Raw genomic sequence first — 22,576 nt, forward strand, 5'->3', positions numbered from 1 at the left:
TCACAGCAGAGTCTGCTTTCATGTACTCACAAGATGCAGTCTTTCTGGGCAATCTCCCTGTATTTGTCCTCTGACCGGGAGCACTCTCTCTCTCCCGGAGCGCAGCTGCACCCTGCTCTGACCGCTGCTGACGCTGCTCACGCTGCTCTGTTCCTTGTGCGCGTGCCTTTCCCGCTCTCTGCCTGGCTTCCTTCCTGTCCCAGTCTCTAAGTCTGCCCCCTGGGGAATCTGCAGCACAGCTCAATGGTTCCAGGCACAGGGCCGAGAAGGTAACCGCCCCCAGACTCTTCTTGTGCTTCACCTCCTTACATATTGAAGAACTGAAATAAATTAACTTTTTGATGATATTCTAATTTTGTGAGATGCACCTGTGTTAGTTTCACATTTATTTGTTTCTTGTTTTGTATATATATTTGTTTCTTTATATTTTGTGGCATACCAAAACATTGCATTGATAATATTTTGCTAGTAAAGCACAGTTATTTATTTCTTTCAGCAGCTTTCACTGCACAGCGTGAACACACATACATCTGTTTTACTTGACCTTCTAATAGCTGCAGAATGATAGCTGCAAGGCCTAACAATGGTTTTAAGTTTTTTTATACATTTTCTACATCACTATAAATTGTATAAAATGTCAAGACATGAAACCTAGGTATATTTGCTAAATGTTTATTTAATCTCAGAAATGTCACATGTAAATACCATTAGTAATACAAACAGAAGATGGTATCTGAGTGTAGAAAATGCCCATGGACTGTTTGAGGCATTGCTGCTTAGCTCCATGTACTGAAATGCTAAAAAAAGACATTTCCAAACAAGTACATTTAAGATCCATTTTGATGTGTCGATATATGGGAAAGAATCCCTTAGAAATACTCATTCCAAATTATAGTCCAGAAATCAAATGACGATTTATAAACAAGTTTCAAAATCATAGTTCTCAGCAATGTATGATCCTTTTTTCAAAAGGTTTGATTTAAAGGGAACCTGTCACCCCCCCCCCACCAGGCATTTTTAACTAAAAGAGCCACCTTGTGCAGTACTAATGCTGCATTCTGTCAAGTTGCGCTGCCCTTTGAACTTACAGCGCAGGCGCTGGGGACGCTAATGAAGGAAGAGGAGGCAGCGCCCGGTGCGCAGAGGTCCTGAGTGACGACTGTGGTGCATCTGTGTCAGGGGGGAAAGACCTGCCCCCCTGACAAATTCGAGGTATGAGGGGCACATTATAAAAAAGATTATTTCATCGTTGGCAGGGACCTGAACTAAAAGAGCCACCTTGACAGAAGGCAGCATTACTGCTGCACAAGGTGGCTCTTTTAGTTACAAATGCCAGGGGGGGTTGTGACAGGTTCCCTTTAACATTTGTTGTGTATACATACAACATACATCTCTGGCAAAAATTAAGAGACCACCACATCAAAACCCTGTCATGGGGAAAACCTCTGGAATGTAATCAAGAGGCTGATGGATAGTCACAAGCCATCAAACAAAGAAGATCTGATTAACTTTTTGTGCAAGAAGCAGTGTGAAAGACTGGTGGAAAGCATGCCAAGACGCATGAAAGCTGTGATTAAAAATTATGGTTATTCCACAAAATATTGATTTCTGAACTCTTCCTGAGTTAAAACATTAGTATTGTTGTTTCTAAATGATTATGAACTTGTTTTCTTTGCATTATTTGAGGTCTGAAAGCACTGTTTTGTTTTTGACAATTTTTCTTTGTCAGAAAAAAAAATACAAAATGTTTTGCTTGGAAATTTGGGGACATGTTGTCAGAAATTTATAGACTAAAAGAACAATTTACATTTTACTCAAAAATATACCTATAAAGAGAAAAATCAGACAAACTGAACATTTTGCAGTGGTCTCTTAATTTTATGCCAGAGCTGTATGTCGACCTGTCATATACACCATAAAATGTTTGCTGATAGTGTAGCCAATTGACCTTTAAAGTGGTATACCCATCTCCAAGATCCTATCTCAATATGCAATAGGTGTAATAATAATATTAGCAAATACCTATGTGCAGATCTGAGGTTGTGGGTTGTGATAATCACCTAGGCAGGTTAAGGATTCAATTGATTTTTATTCCTTACATCCATGGTCATACAGCAATTCCATAAAGATGGCCACAATGCAATGCTCCCCAGTCCAAGATCCCAAATCAGGGCAGGTAGCTACCCCTATACCAGGTGATACCCCCTATGTCCCAACTTTAGGTTGGTCCACAGCTTTTGTATATATCGCCACTATAGTCTGTAGTCACAGTCCATGCTCCTCTAGAAGGCAGTTTCCATAACCGTAGCACATGTATCCAACTCCAGCCAGCAAAAAAAACCCTATTTGTTTGTCAGTGTCCTAAATGCACCAAGCGCCCCCTCCGCAGAATTGAGCCAGGCCCTCGGGAAACACTTCACCCAAAGCTAACCATGCATTGATGGAGGTATGTTCCTGATGCCGAGCCAATCATCGGGGATTGCATATGATGACAGCTCTGCTGGGCCTAATATCCCCATCCAAAAATCTTTTTCTTCCTTTATACTACAAAGAAAAAGATGATTGTTTATAAAATGATGGTAGTCTTACGTTTGAAGCTGTACGGTGAGATATGGAGCCTAAAAATCAAAAGATTAAAACATTGTTATCCTTTTGTTCCTCACTGTATATACAGCAATTTCACTGTATTTTATATAATGCATACAATAGACTCTCAGTGTATCCTATGTGTTGTATACATCAGTGTCTCAGTGTATTATATGTGATTCGTATACAGCAGGCTTGTGGTCTCCTATGTTTTGTATATACAACAGTCTCAGTGATGCATGGACCAGATTCTCAGTTTACAAACACCAGGTCAGATTACCAATGTACTAGCAGGATGCAGCAACCCCCCCATGATAAAGGCATGGTCAGCACAGTAAAAATCAGGGTAAAATAACTTCTCACAAACCTTCCAATTCATGGAGGGGGTGGTTGCCTACCATCTAAAATGCACATAGATAGGGCTTGCATACAGCGCCAGTCACACAGGTTGGTGTGATGCACAGTGTCTGGCTTACAGCCTAATGATAACACTCATATTATTAGATCAGGTGGGCTACCCCGCCCCATATAAGTGCACCCCACAAGGACAGACACCCCAATTCACCCACAGACTGACAGCACTGACTGACTGCAGACTCTAAAGCTGAGCCTGCTGTCAGTCAGTACCGGGGAGTGTGGTTATAGCAGCCGCTATCTATGCAAAGAGTCAACTGAAATCGCACTGGTGTCACCCCTATGACTGGAAGCTGAACTTAGAACATGTGGCTGGGAGGAATTTAATTTTATTCCCCTCAGCAGCGGAGCTCTCTGTGCAGGCGCAGCAGGATGTCAGAAGACTATTAACACGCAGATTAATCCCATCTGCCATTTAATAAGGTTATTTTACATGACAGGTTCCCTTTAAAAAAAACCCATTCAAATATGTCTACAGTTCTGTCTTTAGTGAGGGATCAAATTATACCTTGTGTCTGCAAAAGTCTATAGAGAAGGGTGGGGGGGGGGGGAATCTGGAGTGAGAAAAAAAAGGCTGAAGCTTCTAATGATTGTAAAGCAGAAAACTGCTATAAAATCTACAACACAAATTATGTGATGGCCAGGAAAAATGTGCACACATATGACAACTTCTTCTGAAAATTTACCTGAAAGCAACTACACTTTAAACAACATAGTCTACACAGCTACATAAATCTAAAGAAGAAAACATATGCGACATACCAATGTTCCGTACATATAGTGGTCAGACTAATTTTATGGATGGAGGAAGCACATGCAAATTAGTAATTGTAATCATTATTATAATTCATTATAAGAGATTTGTTGTGAAATTATTGTCAACGACTACTACGGTATTATTAGAAGGATTAATTGTAGAGTCATCTTTAGGCTATGAGAAATTGTGTTCCTTCAGCACTCCCAAGAAAAAAGTTTAACCCCTTAGTGACCGAGCCAATTTTGCACTTAATGACCAAGTTAATTTTTACAATTCTGACCACTGTCATTTTATGAGGTTATACCCCTGGAACGCTTCAACGGATCCCACTGATTATGAGACTATTTTTTGTGACATATTGTACTTCATGTTAGTGGTAAAATTTCTTCGATATGACTTGTGTTTATCTATGAAAAAAAATAGAAATTTGGCAAAAATGTAGAAAATTTAGCAATTTTAAATATTTTATTTTTTTGTGCTTGTAAATCAGAGAGTCATATCACACAAAATAGTTAAAAATAATATTTCCCACATGTCGACTTTACATCACAAGCACAACTTTGGAAACATACCGTATATACTCGAGTATAAGCCGACCCGAGTATAAGCCGACCCTCCTAATTTTGCCACAAAAAACTGGGAAAACTTATTGACTCGAGTATAAGCCTAGGGTGGAAAGTGCAGCAGCTACCGGTGAATTTCAAAAATAAAAATAGATGCTCCATACCGTTCATTATGGCTCCATAGCTGTGCCATATAGTGCTCTGCACCGTTCATTATTGCCCCATAGCTGTGCCATATAGTGCTCTTCACCGTTCATTATTGCCCCATAGCTGTGCCATAGAAAGCTGTGCCATATAGTGCTCTGCACCGTTCATTATTGCCCCATAGCTGTGCCATATAGTGCTCTGCACCGTTCATTATTGCCCCATAGCTGTGCCATATAGTGCTCTGCACCGTTCATTATTGCCCCATAGCTGTGCCATATAGTGCTCTGCACCGTTCATTATTGCCCCATAGCTGTGCCATGTAGTGCTCTGCACCGTTCATTATTGCCCCATAGCTGTACCATAGAAAGCTGTGCCATATAGTGCTCTGCACAGTTCATTATTGCCCCATAGCTGTGCCATATAGTGCTCTGCACCGTTCATTATTGCCCCATAGCTGTGCCATATAGTGCTCTGCACCGTTCATTATTGCCCCATAGATGTACCATAGAAAGCTGTGCCATTGCTGCTGCTGCTGCAATAAAAAAAAAAAATGACATACTCACCTCTCTTGCTTGCAGCTCCTCAGCGTCCCGTCCTGGCGTCTCTCTGGACTGAGCTGACTGATCAGGCAGAGGGCGGCGCGCACACTATATGCGTCATCGCGCCCTCTAACCTGCACAGTCAGTGCGAAGGGACGCCGGGAAGATGGAGCGGCGCCCGGCGTGTGGAACGCGGACAGGTGAATATGTAATACTTACCTGCTCCCGGCGTCCCGCTCCTTCCCCCGGACAGCTGGTCTTCGGTGCCGCAGCCTCTTCCTCTATCAGCGGTCACCGTTACCGCTCATTAGAGAAATGAATATGCGGCTCCACCCCTATGGGAGTGGAGTCCATATTAATTTCTCTAATGAGCGATCCCATGTGACCGCTGAACAGGGGAAGAGCTGCGGCACCCGTAGACCGTGGGACTGCAGGGACAGCACCAGGAGCCCCGGAAGCAGGTAAGTATGCCTCAGCGCCCTCTCCCCCTCACCCGCCGACCCTGCCGCCGACCGTGACTCGAGTATAAGCCGAGAGGGGCACTTTCAGCCCAAAAATTTGGGCTGAAAATCTCGGCTTATACTCGCGTATATACGGCAATTTATTTTTGTTAGGGCGTTATAAGGGTTAAAAGTTGACCAGCGATTTCTCATTTTTCCAGCAAAATATATAAAACCATTTTTTTTAAGGACCACGTCACATTTGAAGTGAGTTTGGGGGGTCAATAAAACAGAATTTACCCAAAAGTGACACCATTGTAAAAACTGAACCCCTCAGGGTGCACAAAACTACATTCAAGAAGTATATTAACCCTTCAGGTGCTTCACGAGAACTAAAGCAATGTGGAAGGAAAAACATTTTACCTTTTTCTCAAAAAATTGACTTTGGAACCAAACTTTTTTATTTTCACAAGGGTATCAGGAGAAAATGGACCACAAAATTTGTTGTGCAGTTTCTCCTGAGTATGCCAATACCCCTTATGTGGGGAAAACCACTGTTTGGGTGCATGGCAGGGCTCTGAAGGTAGGGAGCACCATTTGACTTTTTGAACGGAAAATTGGCTGGAATCAATGGTGGGTGCCACGTTTGGAGACCCCCTGATGTACCTAAACAGAGGAAACCCCCCAATTCTAACTCCAACTCTAACACAGCCCTAACCCCAACACTAGCCCCAACACACCCCTAATCCCAACCCTAACCATAACCCTAACCACAACCCTAACCCCAACCCTACCCTAATCTCAACACCAGAATCCTAACCCCAACCTTAGCCCCAACCCTAACTCTAGCCCCAACCCTAACCCTAGCCCAACACTAGCCCTAGCCCAACCCTAACCCTAGATCTAACCTTAGCCCAAGCCTAACCCTAGCTCTAGCTCTAACCCCTTTCCTAACCCTAACTCTAGCCCCAACCCTAACTCTAATGGAAAAAAAAACACTTTTTTTATTTTATTATTTTTACCTAACTAAGGGAGTGATAAAGGGGGGTTTGATTTACTATTTTGTCTATCACAGTGATTAAAATGAACCAATAGGAAAAATCTCCTATTGTTGCCAGGTTCCGGTCAACAGATCTTGGCGGGCGCACTGCACATGCGCCCACCATTTTCTTCCCAGAAGAAGACACCGAGGGCCGGGGGACACCGGAGGTACCTGGGGAACTTCTTTTCTCTCTCCTCTGATGTGCTAGATCATATCAGAGGAGTGAGAAATAAATGGAAAATCATACTTTTTTTTGCGCTCTTTGGTCTTGCCCATGTTGTGGAGGTTAGAGCCTGACTGATTGAGTTTGTGGACAGGAGTCTTTTATAAAGGTAAGACAGCTGTCTTTAATGCAGGTAACGAGTTGATTAGGAGTGTATAACTGGTCTGTAGGAGCCAGAACTCTTAATGGTTGGTAGGGGATCAAATACTTATTTCTCACTGCAAAAAGTTTATATAATTTATACAATGTGATTGTCTGGATTTTATTTTTGATTATTCTTTCTCAATGTTAAAATTAACCTACCCTTAAAATTATAGACTGTTCATGTCTGTCAGTGGGCAAACTGACAAAATCAGCAAGGGATCAAATACTTATTTCCCCCACTGTATATATATTTCTGTTTTGTATATCATTATATGTTTCTTTTTTAGCTCCAGAATGTTTTTTTTTTTTTTTTACTGAAAACTACAGTATGTTTCACAATAGGTTGATACTCACCTTCATTGTAAAGCTGAAGGCATATCAGACAGGATCCAGCATTGAAAATTGGTCATGCCCATGTTTTTGTTAGCTTGCAAAAACTGCAAAAATCGCAAAATTGTTGCTTATCTCAGGTCAAAAATTTGGCGACCTTTCGAAGCAATTTAATCCAGAAATCTGGCATCATTGTTTTGATAGATCAGGGCCAATATATCAATAAATGTCATGAGAATACAGATCTCGTGCTCCTTATGGGGTTCTCCTCTAGCAAAGGTTTAAAGAGACCCTCTTGGGTAGAGATGAGCGAATTTGCTCGGGTTCCCTTTTATTCGGCAAGCACTATAGCTGCAGAGGGAACCCGGCTTCCTGGATCGCGGCGGCCGATCAGCCGATCGGTTCTGCAGTTGCATGTGTTGCGGCTATGTCACAGTCACAACACATGCATGAAGAGCCCAACAAACAGGCTCTCCATGTACAGGGGTTGGATAAATAATGGAAACACTTGGAAACATCAACAAAAGTTAGTTTAATATGGTGTAGGTCCACCTTTTGCGGCGATTACAGCCTCAATTCTCTGAGGTATGGATTCATACAAGGTGTGAATTGTTTCCAAAGGAATTTTAGCCCATTCTGCAGTTAAAACACCCTCCAGTTCTTTGAGTGACGATGGCGGCAGAAATCGACATCTAAACTGAATCTCTAAAATCGACCATAAATGCTCAATAATGTTGAGGTCTGGGGATTGTGGGGGCCAGATGAGATGCTCAACTTCATTAGAATGTTCCACATGCCATGCTTTGTCGATTCTAGCTGTATGAATTGGTGCATTATCATCCTGAAAGATGGCGTTCCCCTCCGGGAACAGTGCTTGAACCATTGGATGCACAATTTAGGCCCAAAATGCCTTAATAATCTCGGCTGTTAATTCTTCCATGAAGGGATATCATTGGCCTGGCGGATCTCCACGAAATAGCACCCCAGATCATCACAGAACCTCCACCATGTTTTACGGTTGGGAGAAGGCAGTCTGGATAGAATGCTTCTTTCAGCTGTCTCCAAACATACACTCGGCCGGAGGTTGGAAATAGGGTAAACGATGATTCGTCTGAGAATATCACATGTTTCCACTGCTCGAGGGCCAATTCTGGAGGTTTCTACACCACTAAACGCTTGGAAACATATGTCATTGAGAGCAGCGGTTTTCTAATTGTAGCTCTTCCGTGGAATCCAGATTTGTGCAGCTCCCGACGAACAGTTTTTGTGGAAACTGGGTTCTGTAGGTGTTCATTGAGCTCAGCAGTGATTTTCGGAGCCGTGGTCTTGCGATCTTCCCTCACAATTTTCTTTAGAGTCCGATGATCTCTCTCAGTCAACTTTAACTTTCGGCTGGACCTGTGCTTTGCTGCGGACGTTTTTCCTTCTCTTTCAAATGCAGTCATTACTTTGGAAACAGTACCTCTTGACACGCCAAGCATTCGGGCACTTTCTGTTACACTAGCGCCTGCCATACGAGCACCAACAATTTGGCCTCTTTGAAAATCTGAGAGGTCTGCCATTGGTATCAATCAATGTTCTTACAATTATGCAAAACAAACAGTTAATTTACATACACATATCACATAACACAAATAATCAACTACAAAACATTACCATATGTCACGGTTTGCATGTTTATCACATGTTCGAAGATTATTATGCCAAAACGTTAGGGGTTTCCATTATTTTGTCCAACCCCTGTATGTGCTGTGACTGTGACACAGCCGCAACACATGTAGCTGCGGCGCCGATCAACTGATCGGCCGCCGCGATCCAGGAAGCCGGGTTCCTTCTGCAGCTTATTCGGCAAGCACTATAGCTTGCCAAATAAGAGAGAACCCGAACAAATTTGCTCAATTCTACTCTTGGGCAAGGCTCGCTGTGATTTTTTGCAACATTTTTTGTGTAATTGTTTTCTTCATGTGTTAGCTACTAGTAAAGAGAAAATAGGGATCTAAATAATAAAAATGATACATGAAAAAAAAATGTTCATTTAAAACAAAGTTATAATTTATTATATTTTTGCTTTTTATTCTTGAGCCACCATGGGGATGTTGCATGTGAACAGTAATTTCCATGTCAGGGAACTGCCATGTTTCCATTCAAAGGTATTTAGAGATGTAATGAGAAGGCTCTGTATGGATGAAGCAAATCAGTCATCAGGATGTTAAAATTCTTCTAAGCCTATAGTACCCATAATCTGTTTTATATTATTCACTCTTATGGGATCTAGAAAGAGGTGTTATAAATTCTGCAGTTTGCCACATGGTTTTTCAGCTTGTAAAAGGTTTTAAAGTTCACAGAGGATTAGTCATTTATAAGTAGTTCGTTTTTTGGCTTACTTTCAGGCACACTGGCCTCAAATTAATTCTGTTTCTAACTTTTTAATTTACATTTTAATGCTTCCACTCCAGTTGTCTACCAAAGATAATAACAATAATGTATGACCTAATCACAGTTTCCTGAAACCTAACAAAGCCTGAAGACAGTCCAAGACACTTGGAACAACAACATATGATGCCATAATTTAACTCTTTCTTTCATTTGTAAGTCAAAGAGAAGACTTTTACAATTCACTTCTCATAATTGTTAGTCATTGCGATCCACTTTATAGGCTGCACCCTTAAGGCTAGGGGCCCACTATATAGGTATGGTCTGTTTTATCTTGTTTTGTTTAATTGGACAAGCTCTCCTCCTATTTGCAAGGGGCATTTTTAATTTTCAGGAGACAGAAAGAGGTATTCTGCATATTTTTGCATCCGTTTCAGGTGCAGGACTAGTTCTTGCTCTACAGAGAATGCATCAGTTGTCAATTCCGACGTATGCTCAGTAAGATCTTGCCACTGTGCAATATTCTTTTTAATGCACAGTGACAGCGAGCTCCCTCACCAGCAAGAAAGCCAGAAAGAGGGCGCATTTTCAGTGTGCATTGTAATCCAGGGAGCAGGAAAAGTAGAGATCAACCCTACCCACAAAACTGCTGTCACTTTCAGGTGGTGGGGACGGTCTCTGTTCTTCCTGCTCGTGACAATCGTTCCTTGCAATGCGCACTGACAGTGTGCTTTCTACACTCTGATTGGTCGCTGCGGGAAACAAAGACAACCTTTGTTTTAAATAGTTTTGATAAATGTTTCCAATTATGTAGGTGTTAAGGGGGTAATACCCAAACATAAGTGCCATACAGTACAAAGCTGAATTAGAGGCCTAATAGTGGTTATATACATCAGATAGTTGTGGTCCACTAGCCACTATAACCTCCACTTATACACTTATGTACACTTTGTTTGGTAGGGCATGCATATGTAAGTGATGTGACAGGGAGTCGCTGCCAGACATTTCTAATGACTTATCTCCAGAGAGAAGAAAATGATCGAGCATTGGAATTTAAACTTCCTAATTCTTTGCTCCCCCAACATTATCAGAGGCGGAAAGTGTGGAGTCCCCTATGAACATTAGATGGTTGGCCAGTCCCAGTACAGGCTGACTTAATCTCATGCGTATGAGGGTCTTTAGAGATCCAAAATAGACTTTTATAACAGTACAGATGATTAGACAGTAGGAAAAAAGGTATTGTCCTGAACAATATTGGACTGTTGAAAAATGCTCCATGAGCAGAGCGTAGCGAACTTGTTCTGAAAACATTTGCCAATCTCAAATTCAGCATGAATAGTGGGTACGGAAAGTATTCAGACCTCTTTAAATTTTTCACTGTTTGTTTCATTGCAGAAAAAAAAAAAAACAGGCAGAGATGCTGACCTGTCTAACTGGGCCTCAATACAAATACACTAACAGGGTGCAGCAGACCCAAGTAAAATGGCAACTGCACATGTGCAATAATACCAAATGAGACAGCCAGCCTTCAATCAGGGATTGGCCGTGTGGCACACCAGTGCAAAAAAATATAATCTGTATGTGGCATGAACATACAGTGGGTACGGAAAGTATTCAGACCCCTTTAAATTTTTCACTGTTTGTTTTGTTAAATTCAAAAAAGTTCATTTTTTCACATTAATGTACACTCTGCACCCGATCTTGAATGAAAAAAAATGAAATGTAGAAATTTTTGCAAATTTAATAAAAAAAGAAAAACAGAAATATCACATGGTCGTATTGAGACTCTTTGCTCAGACACTCATATTTAAGTCACATGCTGTCCATTTCCTTGTGAACCTCCTTGAGATGGTTCTACTCCTTTCATTGGAGTCCAGCTGTGTTTAATTAAACTGATAGGACTTGATTTGGAAAGACACACACCTGTCTATATAAGGCTACGTTCACATTTGCGTTGTGCGCCGCAGCATCGGGCGCTGCAGCGTCGCCGCATGCATCATGCGCCCCTATATTTAACATGGGGCGCATGGACATGCGTTGTGTTGCGTTTTGTGACGCATGCGTCTTTTTCGGCGCACGCGTCAGGGCGCAGAGGGCGCAGCAAGTTGCATTTTTTTTGCGTCCAAAATCATGCAAAAAAAGGACGCATGCGTCACAAAACAATGCGTTTTGCATGCGTTTTGCATGCGTTGTGCGTTGCGTCGCCGATGCGTCGCCGACGCAACACACAACAACGCAAATGTGAACGTAGCCTAAGACTTCACAGCTCACAGTGCATGTCAGACCAAATGAGAATCATGAGGTCAAAAGAACTGGCCAAGGAGCTCAGAGACAGAATTGTTGCAAGGCACAGATCTGGCCAAAGCTACAAAAGAATTTCTGCAGTACTCAAGGTTCCTAAGAGCACAGTGGCCTCCATAATCCATAAATGGAAGAAGTTTGGTACCACCAGTAGTCTTCCTAGACTTGGCCGTCCAGCCAAACTGAGCAATTATGAGGAAGAACCTTGGTGAGAGGTTATGAAGGACCCCAAGATCACTGTGGCTGAGCTCCAGAGATGCAGTAGGGAGATGGGAGAAAGTTCCACAAAGTCAACTATCACTGCAGCCCTCCAGCAGTCAGGTTTTTATGGCAGAGTGGCCAAACAGAAGCCTCTGCTCAGTGAAAGACATATGAAAGCCTGCATAAAGTTTGCTAAAAACACATGAAGGACTCCCAGACTATGAGAAATAAAATTCTCTGGTCTGATGAGATGAAGATAGACCTTTTTGGTGATAATTCTAAGCGGTATGTGTGGAGAAAACCAGGCACTGCTTATCACCTGCCCAATACAATCCCAACAGTGAAACATGGTGGTAGCAGCATCATGCTATGGGGGTGTTTTTCACCTGCAGGGACAGGACGGCTGGTTGTCATTGAAGGAAACATGAATGTGGCCATGTACAAAGATATCCTGGATGAAAACCTTTTCCAGAGTGCTATGGACCTCAGACTTGGCTGAAGGTTCATCTTCCAACAAGACAGTGATCCTAAGCACACAGCTAAAATAACAAAGGAGTGGCTTCAGGACAACTCTGTGACCATTCTTGACTGGCCCAGCCAGAGCCCTGACCTAAACCCAATTGAGCATCTCTGTAGAGACCTGAAAATGGCTGTCCACCAATGTTCACCATCCAACCTGATGGAACTGGAGAGGATCTGCAAGGAAGAATTGCAGAGGATCCCCAAATCCAGGTGTGAAAAACTTGTTGCATCATTCCCAAGAAGACTCACGGCTGTACTAGCTCAAAAGGGTGCTTCTACTTAATACTGAGCAAAGGGTCTGAATACTTATGACCATGTGATATTTCAGTTTTTCCTTTTTAATAAATTTGCAAAAACTACATTTTTTTCAGCCAAGATGGAGTGCAGAGTGTACATTAATGAGAAAAAATGAACTTTTTTGAATTAACCAAATGGCTGCAATGAAACAAAGAATGAAACATTTAAAGGAGTCTGAATACTTTCCGTACCCACTGTAGCTCATTCGGATTAATGATCATATTCCCTAGCATTTTCCCTCAAAGTCAGCAAAATACGGGCACAGTTTCGCAAATGATCGTGTTTCCATTAATGCTTTTGTAAGGACTATGGCTTGGATAGTGGTGCTGTATGATGAGTAGGGGGGAAGTGTTTTATGAGGTGAAGGGATTGGTAGAGCTAAGAGAAGCAGCAGATTGTTATTTTATTTTTGGAACTATCTTAATGTGTGTAGTTTCTGGCAGCCAATCAGGGCACCATCCACAACATCCAGACACAAAAGCTTCTGTCATTTGCTGCCAAAATCACGTCTCTCTCCATATAAAAGCGGACATGTTGTTTTGCTGTTGCCCTTTTCTCAGTGTAATAGCCCAGAGAGGCTTTTCCTGCTGCAAGTTGTCAGATAGATAGGATCCTGTGTTAAATTGACCTTCCAGTATCTAACTAGTTTGTGCTAAAAGTGTTGGGCAGGCTGGAGTCCACATTTCCTAATCAAAATTGTTTGGACTAATATTGTTGTGCAGTCAAGACTCTGCCTTTCCTAATCAAAATCGTCTGGGCTAATATTGTGGTGCAGACACAAGGCCAGATTTACTAATCAAAATTGTTTGGTCTAATATTGTTGTGCAGGCACTATGCCACATTTTCCAATCAAGATTGTTTGGGCTAATAATGTTGTGCAGGTACCAGGCCACAGTTCCTAATCACAGTCGTTTTGGCTAATATTGTTGTGCAGGCAGCACTCCACACTTCCTAATCAAAATCGTCTGGACTAATATTATGGTGCAGGCATGAGGCCAAATTTCTTAATCAAAATCATTTAGGCTGATATTGTTGTGCAGGCACCAGGCCACACTTCATAATCAAAATTGTTTGGGCTAATATTGTTGTGCAGACACCAGGCCACATTTCTTAATCAAAATTGTTTGGGCTAATATTGGTGTGTAGGCACAGGGCTACATTACTTAATCAAAATTGTTTAGCTAATATTGGAGTTCATATTTTGTAATCAAAATTATTTGGGTTAATATTGTTAGGCAGACACCAGGCCACATCTCCTAATAAAAATCATTTGGGTAAATAGTGTTGTGCAGGCAAAAGGCCACATTTCCTAATCAAAATTGTTTGGGCTAAAATTGGAGTGCATGCAGGAGTCCACACTTCCTAATCAAAATAGTTTGGACTAATATTGTTGAATAGGCACCAGGCCACATTTCCTAATCAATATCGCTGGGGATAATATTGTTGTGCAGGTACCAGGTCACATTTCCTAATCAAAAGCATATGGGCTAATATTGTTGTGCAGGCACCAGGCCACTTTTTCTAATCAAAATCGTTTGGTCTAATACTGTTGTGCAGTAACAGGTCACATTTCCTAATCAAAATCATTTGGGCTAATATTTTTGTGCAAGCAGGAGGCCAAATTTCCTACTCAAAATAGTTTGGGCTAATATTGTTGTGCAGGCACACTATCTCAGCAAATAAATACTGATTGTTAATTTAGTGACAGATGACTGACAGATCTGGGCCTGGGTTGTGAAACAGCTGTTTAAAAGAGGGGCAGGGGGAATAGGCTTGGTGTTCAATGTGTATATTGGTTAGGTGGTAATGTTATTGAAAGCTCTACTGAACAAATACCGTCTTGTCCTATCCAAAGACGGGCTACTTGAGTCGTTTTCTTTGACAGCCATACACTGGTATGCCTTGTAGATGAGGGCCAGAAAGAGCATGTGCTCTAGTGGATGGCAATCGCTGCATCAAGTGGCTTCTCCTCCTCCTTCACCTTAACATCACACACAGTACAATCCTGAGATGTGTAACTCCAATCACCCTTGTTTCCTGCCACGTCTCAACTCTCCAACCGGCCAAGTGAATGTGTGGAACCACAGATGGGTGAGTCTGCAAAGCTGCTCACATTTTATTCTATGGGCATCAGAGGTCTGTTCCAAAGATTCACAGAATCCAGAAGAGGAAAGCATCTGCACTGACTCTAATTTTTTTTCATGTTGGATCCAACGCCAAACCTAATAAGGTCCGAGCAGAATCCAAACCCTCGTTACCAGATGTGAATCCCTGGGGGTGGAGGTGATCCTGATGAGACTCAGATACCTGAGACACACACGGACTGTACTGTGCTGTCAGGGCAGGAAGAGGAGGAGGGTGACTCTCAGGACAAAGAGCATGAACTCCACCATCTCCAATCTGTTGGCCACGGAAATGGTGCCTTTCCGCCTGGTGGATACAGATGGTTTCTGAAAGCTGATGGCCGTTGCAGTCCCCCCAGTACCAGTTACCCAGTCTCCATTACTTCTCTAAGAAAGCTGTGCCTGCACTACACCAGATAACATCACCCATTCTCTGAAAAAAATCTGAAAAAACATGGTCTGGGGCGTTACAGCTCGCTGACTGGGCACTTGGTGACAATGGTGGCTGTGGGGGCAGGCGGGCAATCAGCTGCTCCACAATTCTTGGAATCCCCAAGTCTTGCTGGACATATCTCTGCATCTAACACTTCCTCCATTGCTACTACCTCCTCTAGGGCCTCCACCTGCACCCTCAACCTCTCCCTTAATGAGTCCCATGTTCTAACAGTGCAGACAGATGCAGTGTTAAAATTGCTATGTCTTGGAGATCGCAGTCACACAGCTCAAGAGTTGTGGACAGCTATCCTGGCTGTGTTTTGAGCAATGGCTATCTCCACTGAGTCTGGAGCCAGGGAAAGCCATGTGCGATAATGATGCGAACCTGGTGGCGGCCCTATGCACTGCTGCAGAAAGCATGGCTGTGTGCTGACTTCTGCCATTCGCACCCCGCAGATCATCGACTTGCATTCCTACAGAGATCTTTTGGCCTACCGGTTAATCATTTGATATGCAATCGGCCAACATGGTGGAATTCCACTCTCCACATGTTGCAGTGACTATGACAGCAGCAATGAGTCTGATTCAGTATGTCCTTTTGCATAGCCTGGGCCAACATATTACGGATGTGGTGCAAATAACGCTTGCAGAGTGCGCACAAATAAAGGACCTCTGTACCATTCTGCACAGTTTTGAAATGACTACTAAGATGGTTAGCGCTGGCGATGCCGTCAGCATCACTATTCTCGTTATCTACATGCTGGAGCACACTTTGAAGTCTACATGAGGAGGTAATGGTCCCAGAGGAAGTGGTGGAAGCAGAGGAGTATAAGGGATAACAACATCTTGAAGTTCCGGACTGTTGTCCACAGGAGTGTGGCATGGGAGGGTGGATTATAGTGATCGAGGGGGGCTCATGGTACCAGACAAACTGTTAGTGAAGGTGCAGGATCCAAGGAACAAATGGATGAGGACAAGGAGGAAGAGGTGATGAAGAGGATAATGATACCCTCTCCGTTATCGGTGGTTGGTGGGAGGGGACAGAGAAAGCAAGTTTGAGTGTTACCGCGCGACCAACACACCGTGGACTTGAACCTCATGTAAGCACCCAACACATGAGTGCCTTCTTGCTGCACTATCTGCAACATGATTCGTGTATTCTTAAGATTAGAAATAGTGCTGACTAGGGTTGAGCGAAACGGGTCGGCCATTTTCAGAAGTCGCCGACTTTTGGCAAAGTCGGGTTTCATGAAACCCGACCCGACCCCTTTGTGGGGTCGGCCATGAGGTCGGCGATCTTCTGAATCTGGTATCGGAATTCCGATACCGAGTTCCGATATGTTTGCAATATCGGAAATCGGTATCGGAATCCATATTTAAGTGTAAAATATAGAATCAAAATAAAAAATATTGATATACTCACCCTCGGACGCGCCCTGGTACTAACTGGCTGCCTTCCTTCCTAAGAATGAGCGCGTGAATGACCTGCGGTGACGTCGCGGCTTGTGATAGGTCGCCTGAGCGGTCACATGGGCGACCGCGACCAATCACAAGCCGTGACGTCATCTAAGGCCCTTCACGCGCTCATTCTTAGGAAGGAAGGCTGCCGGAAAGAAGCCAAGGGTGAGTATATTCCTATTAGGTATATGCTCACCCTCGGACGCGCCCTGCTTCTTTCCGGCAGCCTTCCTTCCTAAGAATGAGCGCGTGAAGGGCCTTAGATGACGTCACGGCTTGTGATTGGTCGCAGCCGCCCATGTGACCGCTCACGTGACCAATCACAAGCCGTGACGTCACCGCAGGTCATTCATGCGCTCATTCTTAGGAAGGAAGCCTGCCGCTTAGTACCAGGGCGCGTCCGAGGGTGAGTATATCAATATTTTTTATTTTGATTCTTTATTTTACACTTAAATATGGATCCCAGGGCCTGAAAGAGAGTTTCCTCGCCTTCAGACCCTGGGAACCATAGTATCCCATTGCACTGCATAGGGTTTCGTGTTTCGGCCGACCCCGATCCCGACTATTTTATAGGATCGGCCGATTTCACTCGACCCGACTTTTGAGAAAGTCGGGTTTCGTGAAACCCGACCCGATCCTATAAAAATAAAAGTCGCTCAACCCTAGTGCTGACTACTGGGTTGCCACTCTGTAAGATCCATGGTACAAGACTTAATTTTGCCAGATGATTCCTCTCCTGTAAAGTGACATCCAAGTTGTAGTATTGAAATACACCTGTAGATAATCTTAAGAGTGATTTTCCCCAAGACAGCAGTGAGGCACACAGTGTGTGTCACGATTCATTATGGGATTCGTGGCAGCTTTGGTAGTGCTGTATTTTAAATGTTGTTTTTTCCTTTTGGGCCAGCAAGAGTTAATGTCATTCTCTTGCTAGCAGCTTCTGTTATAATGGTCAGCCGATGTTGGTTGGTAACTGCTCCCACCTTCATTTAAATAGTCACATGACCCATCAGCTGATCAGCGGTAATAGTTCTTGTGTCGCTGGTGTTGCTGCTGCTGTGGGAGTTTAGATTCCTGGTGCTGTTTCTATGCTGCTGTGGAACTTGGTAGCAGAACCTGAATACCATTGTTTTACCATTTGCAGTAGTAAGACTAGCGTCCTTGTTGGCCAATGCACTAGCCAGGGTATATTGAGGAGACAATCAGGGACTAGGCATGTGACAGCGGTGGGGGGAAGGACCTGCTTAGGGCGTTAGGGGAGTTTAGGGACAGGCACAGGTTGGTGTCAGGAGGTGTCCAATCCCTTCCTCTCCCCGTTTCCATCCGATCATATTTGTATGCTGTTTTGTCCGCCAGACTAACTTGTGTCCAAGTGTGACAGTGTGCATCGCAGTTATAAACTTCTAACCCCAAAAACGTTGAGTCATCAATGCAGAAACATTAGCAGCAGCAGTGTAAGAGGCATAAGCAATTTCTGTGAGTCGTTTCACGCATTTTTCAGACCAGCCCATGCACCAGCAGAACAGAGTACAAGTCTGACACGTTGTGAACGACTACAGAGGATGGTGCAGGAGTATCTCGAGCTCAATATTAATGCCATAAGACCATTTTAGTCTTTAAAAATTGAAGCATGGCCTGAGCTCGCCTGTCATGCCTTGGAGGTTTTGTCAAGCTCGGTAGTAAGCGTTCTCTCAGAACATGTCTTCTGGTTGTCCCCTGAAAGTGTAGACCGCCTAACTTTCAACAAGATGAACAAGTCATGGATCTTTAATAACTTTTGCACTCTAGTCACATACTGGGCAGACTAGGCGATGGTGTACCTTTTAATGTGATGCACTTGTCCCTGGAGCCTATAAGGATTACAAAAGGTCCTTTTGCTCCATATGAGATGTTGAATATTATTAAAGACCCATGATAGTTGGTGAACCCATCGGAGATATTGCATTGGGGCCCACAAGTTTCCAAATTGAACACTGCTTAATGACCTTTGTACAAGGTATGCACACTTATTTAATCAGGGTGTTTTATTTCTTGTGTTTTTCTTGTATAGTCTTCTAACAAATTAGCATGCAACTTGCAGGAATATTCTGCATTGGTTATGGACTGCATAGTAATTGATATTTGGTAGAGATGAATAAAGTGAATAAATTTGAGTGGAATTGCATTCTACTTGAATTTTCTAAAAATGCCAAAATGCACCTGTTTTTTAATTCGCTTCTGCGTGGTTTCAGTGAAATGGCGGCCACAGGATGCAGTTTTTCTGTGCCATAAAGAGCTATCAAAAGATTTTAAAAAATTTAAAATATTCTTGTACCCACCTTACTGCTCATCTCTCCAGCCACTACGCTCCTCACCATCACCCGTCTGGTCCTACTCACATCTTCCAATTCTTGCTGCTCGCGCTGAAATGCCCAGGCCTCTCCTGCTGATCCGAAACACCTGACTCTGATATGACCTTGGGTGGTCCTGCGCATGCATGTGCAAGGTCACAGCACAGGTAGTGATATCACAGTCATGTGACCTTTCAAGCGCTTGTGCGGAAACTTCAAGTGCCTTATCAGAGTCAGAAGTCCTGGCTCAGCATCAGAGGTACGGGGATTTCAGCATGAGTGCTGGGGATCAGAAGATGCAACAAGGTACAGATAGATGATGGTGAGGACTCGGAGCAGAGTTGCTAGAAAGGTGAATAGTGAGGCCAGTATAAGGATCTTTTATATTTTACACATTACCCTTATTATGCTCTGGGGCCTGTTGCAGGATCAATAGAGTTATTGAGACCAAGTCATCAAAGTTTTAATGCCAAAAAAGTAGAGTAAAAGCTTTGGAAAGTCACCAAATTTTTGCCTAATGTGAACTTACACAAATTTTCTGCAACTGGAGAATAGTTGTTGCCCAACACATCCATAAAGTTAATCAAATGTGTCAGCATTTTGTATCCCCAAAATACTTCCCCAAACCCTTTGAAGAAGCACCAAATTCCTTAAGCCTTCTCCTCCATCGAGACTGGCATAGCATGAGTATGGGAACAAAAATCTGTCTACCCTGGTCACAGTACCAAAGCATGGTAATCTGGCGGCCATGGTTAAGGGTGTGACAGGGTCAATGGCGCCGTATGTGAGGGGAGATATTTGTCACATATGTTGCTTTCCTGAGTGATGTGAGAGCCATAAGTGTTTTCTCCAACATGTTATGTGCTTAGAGCAATCCTGTCGCTATATGGGCCTGGCTTTCATGTTGGGCATGCCAGAGATGAGCAGGATACCTACCCACCACATCTCCACCTCCAGGGTGTGGCTGGAGGCAGTTAAAGGTCCAGCCATTTTTTTTCTCTTTCTGTGTTGTGTGGAGGAAAGGAAGCCTCCAGACCTTCAGCTCCCGCAACAGCAGCGATATGTGTTGTCCCAGAGGAACTGGGCAGGACTGTATATGAACTTATTATTTTCATTTGAGCTGTTTTTATGTTACCAGTTTGGGCTTTTGGTTTATGGTGCAATAAACCACTCAGAGACTTTAACCACATGCGTGCCTGTGTCTACCTCAAGCAGCAGCTAAGTGAACCGACCTTCCACAAGTGGTGTAATGGGGGCAACGTTCCAGGAACACATGTAGCAGTGGTGGATAAATCATATGTTTTGGGTGAAGGTGGCTACAGGGATGGAACAGCAGTTGGACAAAATGGATGAGCTAATCAAGCACCTGATTTTGAGCCAAAAGCAGCAGCACCAGGTGCAACAGGAGACAAATAAACTCCTGATACAACAAATTGAACAACAAAGGCAGATGGAACTCCCGGTGGGAGATGTTCGCAGCAGACAAGCCTCCCCTCCCCCACATCAAGGTGATGACTCATGCGTCTGGAGAGCAGTAAGATGAGCCATGCAAAAGTTGACCCCAGGGGATGATGTGGAGGCATTTTTGACTGTGTTTGAGCGGGTGGTGGAGCATGAGAAACTACCACCAGGGCAGTGGGCAGATGTGCTGACCCCCTATTTGATTGGTGAGCCACCCCAGAAGGCCTATTATGATTTGGTGTTACAGGATGAGCATGAATATGCCAAGTTGAAAATGGAGATATTGGCATGCGCGGGGATCACTACGTCTGTCAGAGCCCAAATGGTTCATCACTGGGCTTATTATGGTGATAAACCTCCTCGCTCACAAATGTTTGACTTATTGAATTTTGTCCAGAAATGATGGTTTCAGCCAGAGTCCTGCACTCCAGCCCAGATAGACAAGCGAGTGGTTATGGATAGGTTTATTCACTCCCTTCCCAGGCTGGTCCAGACCTGGGTTGCCCAGGGTGACCTCCGGAATGTGGATAACTTGGTGGGCCTCATAAAAAGGTACCAGGTGGTTGAGAGGTCCCTAAGAAAACTGTGTGGTGGTACATCTCCATACTGGGGTACACAGCGGGAGCTCGAGGCCAAAAAGAGGGGTAACAGAGCCACCACTGGGGGGAGCTCGAGGTCCCAAGGAACTGCTGAGATGTTACCAAAGTTTGCTGGTCTTCTGAGCAGATGGATTGTAGCCTAGGCAGGAGTTGCTCATATTATGCCTACCCATCCTGCAGTGTGGACTATCAGCCCAGTGAGGGGCCACAGTCATGTCCCGTGACCATAAATGGAGTACTGGTGTAAGGACTCTTGGACTGCGGGAGATTGGTGACCCTGCTAAGGGCCACACTTCCCCACCAGTTGATCCCAGGGAAACATGTGGGTGTCTGTTGTATCCACGAGAATGCAAAAGACTACCCTGTTGACAGAGTGTTGATTAAAATGAACCATGGTACATAGCTCCATGAGGTCAGGGTAGTCAGAGACTTGCTAAACCCCAGCGCAACCCTGATAAATCCCTGTTGCAGTTGAAGGGGGAGAAGTTCCCCTTATGTGTCCTAGCTGGTAATGAGGAAGCAACGGTGACCAGTGAGGCCGAGGTTCCCGAGTTGGAGGATTCTGGGGAAAATTTGGGAAATGCTCAAATGCATTATCTTACCCTAAACGGGGCCTTTGAAAATGTGTCTGTGATTAATGGGGTTGCTCAAGAGCTGGGGGCTGACACAAGGTACCCACAATTTGCAGTCAATGGAGAATTGATGTATTGAGTGACTACACTGAGGGGAGGTGAAATATTAGAGCAGTTGTTAATTCCAGGGATATACTGGTGGAGGGTTCTAGACATGGCCCATGCACATGTCTTGGGGGGATATCTGGGAATAGAGTAACACAGGAGAGAATATTTCAGTAGTTCTGTTGGCCGGGATGTTATCGGGAGATCCTGAATTATTGTAGGTTCTGTCCCTCCTGCCAGATAACCGCTCCCTCTTCTCACTTCCTAAGTCCTCTAGTCTTGTTACCGGGATCCCGTTTGAGCAAATTGCCATGGACCTAGTAGATAGTTTAGTCAAGTCTTCACGAAGGCTCTAATATATTCTAGTGGTCATGGACTATGCAACCCGGTACCCTGAAGCAGTACTTCTAAGGAACTCTTCGGCCAAGAGTATCGCCTGGGAACTTGGCCATATTTTTGCTAGGATGGGCCTGCCAAAGGAGATTTTGACAGACTAGGAAACTCCATTCATCAGCAAAGTAATGAGAGAACTGTGTAGGGTCCTCCAGATTGCTCAGCTGGGAACCTCAGAGTACCATCCACAGACCAATGGCCTAGTAGAACGCTTCAATAAA

This window comes from Ranitomeya variabilis, chromosome 1 (assembly GCF_051348905.1).
Source record: "Ranitomeya variabilis isolate aRanVar5 chromosome 1, aRanVar5.hap1, whole genome shotgun sequence".
NCBI lineage: Eukaryota > Metazoa > Chordata > Amphibia > Anura > Dendrobatidae > Ranitomeya > Ranitomeya variabilis.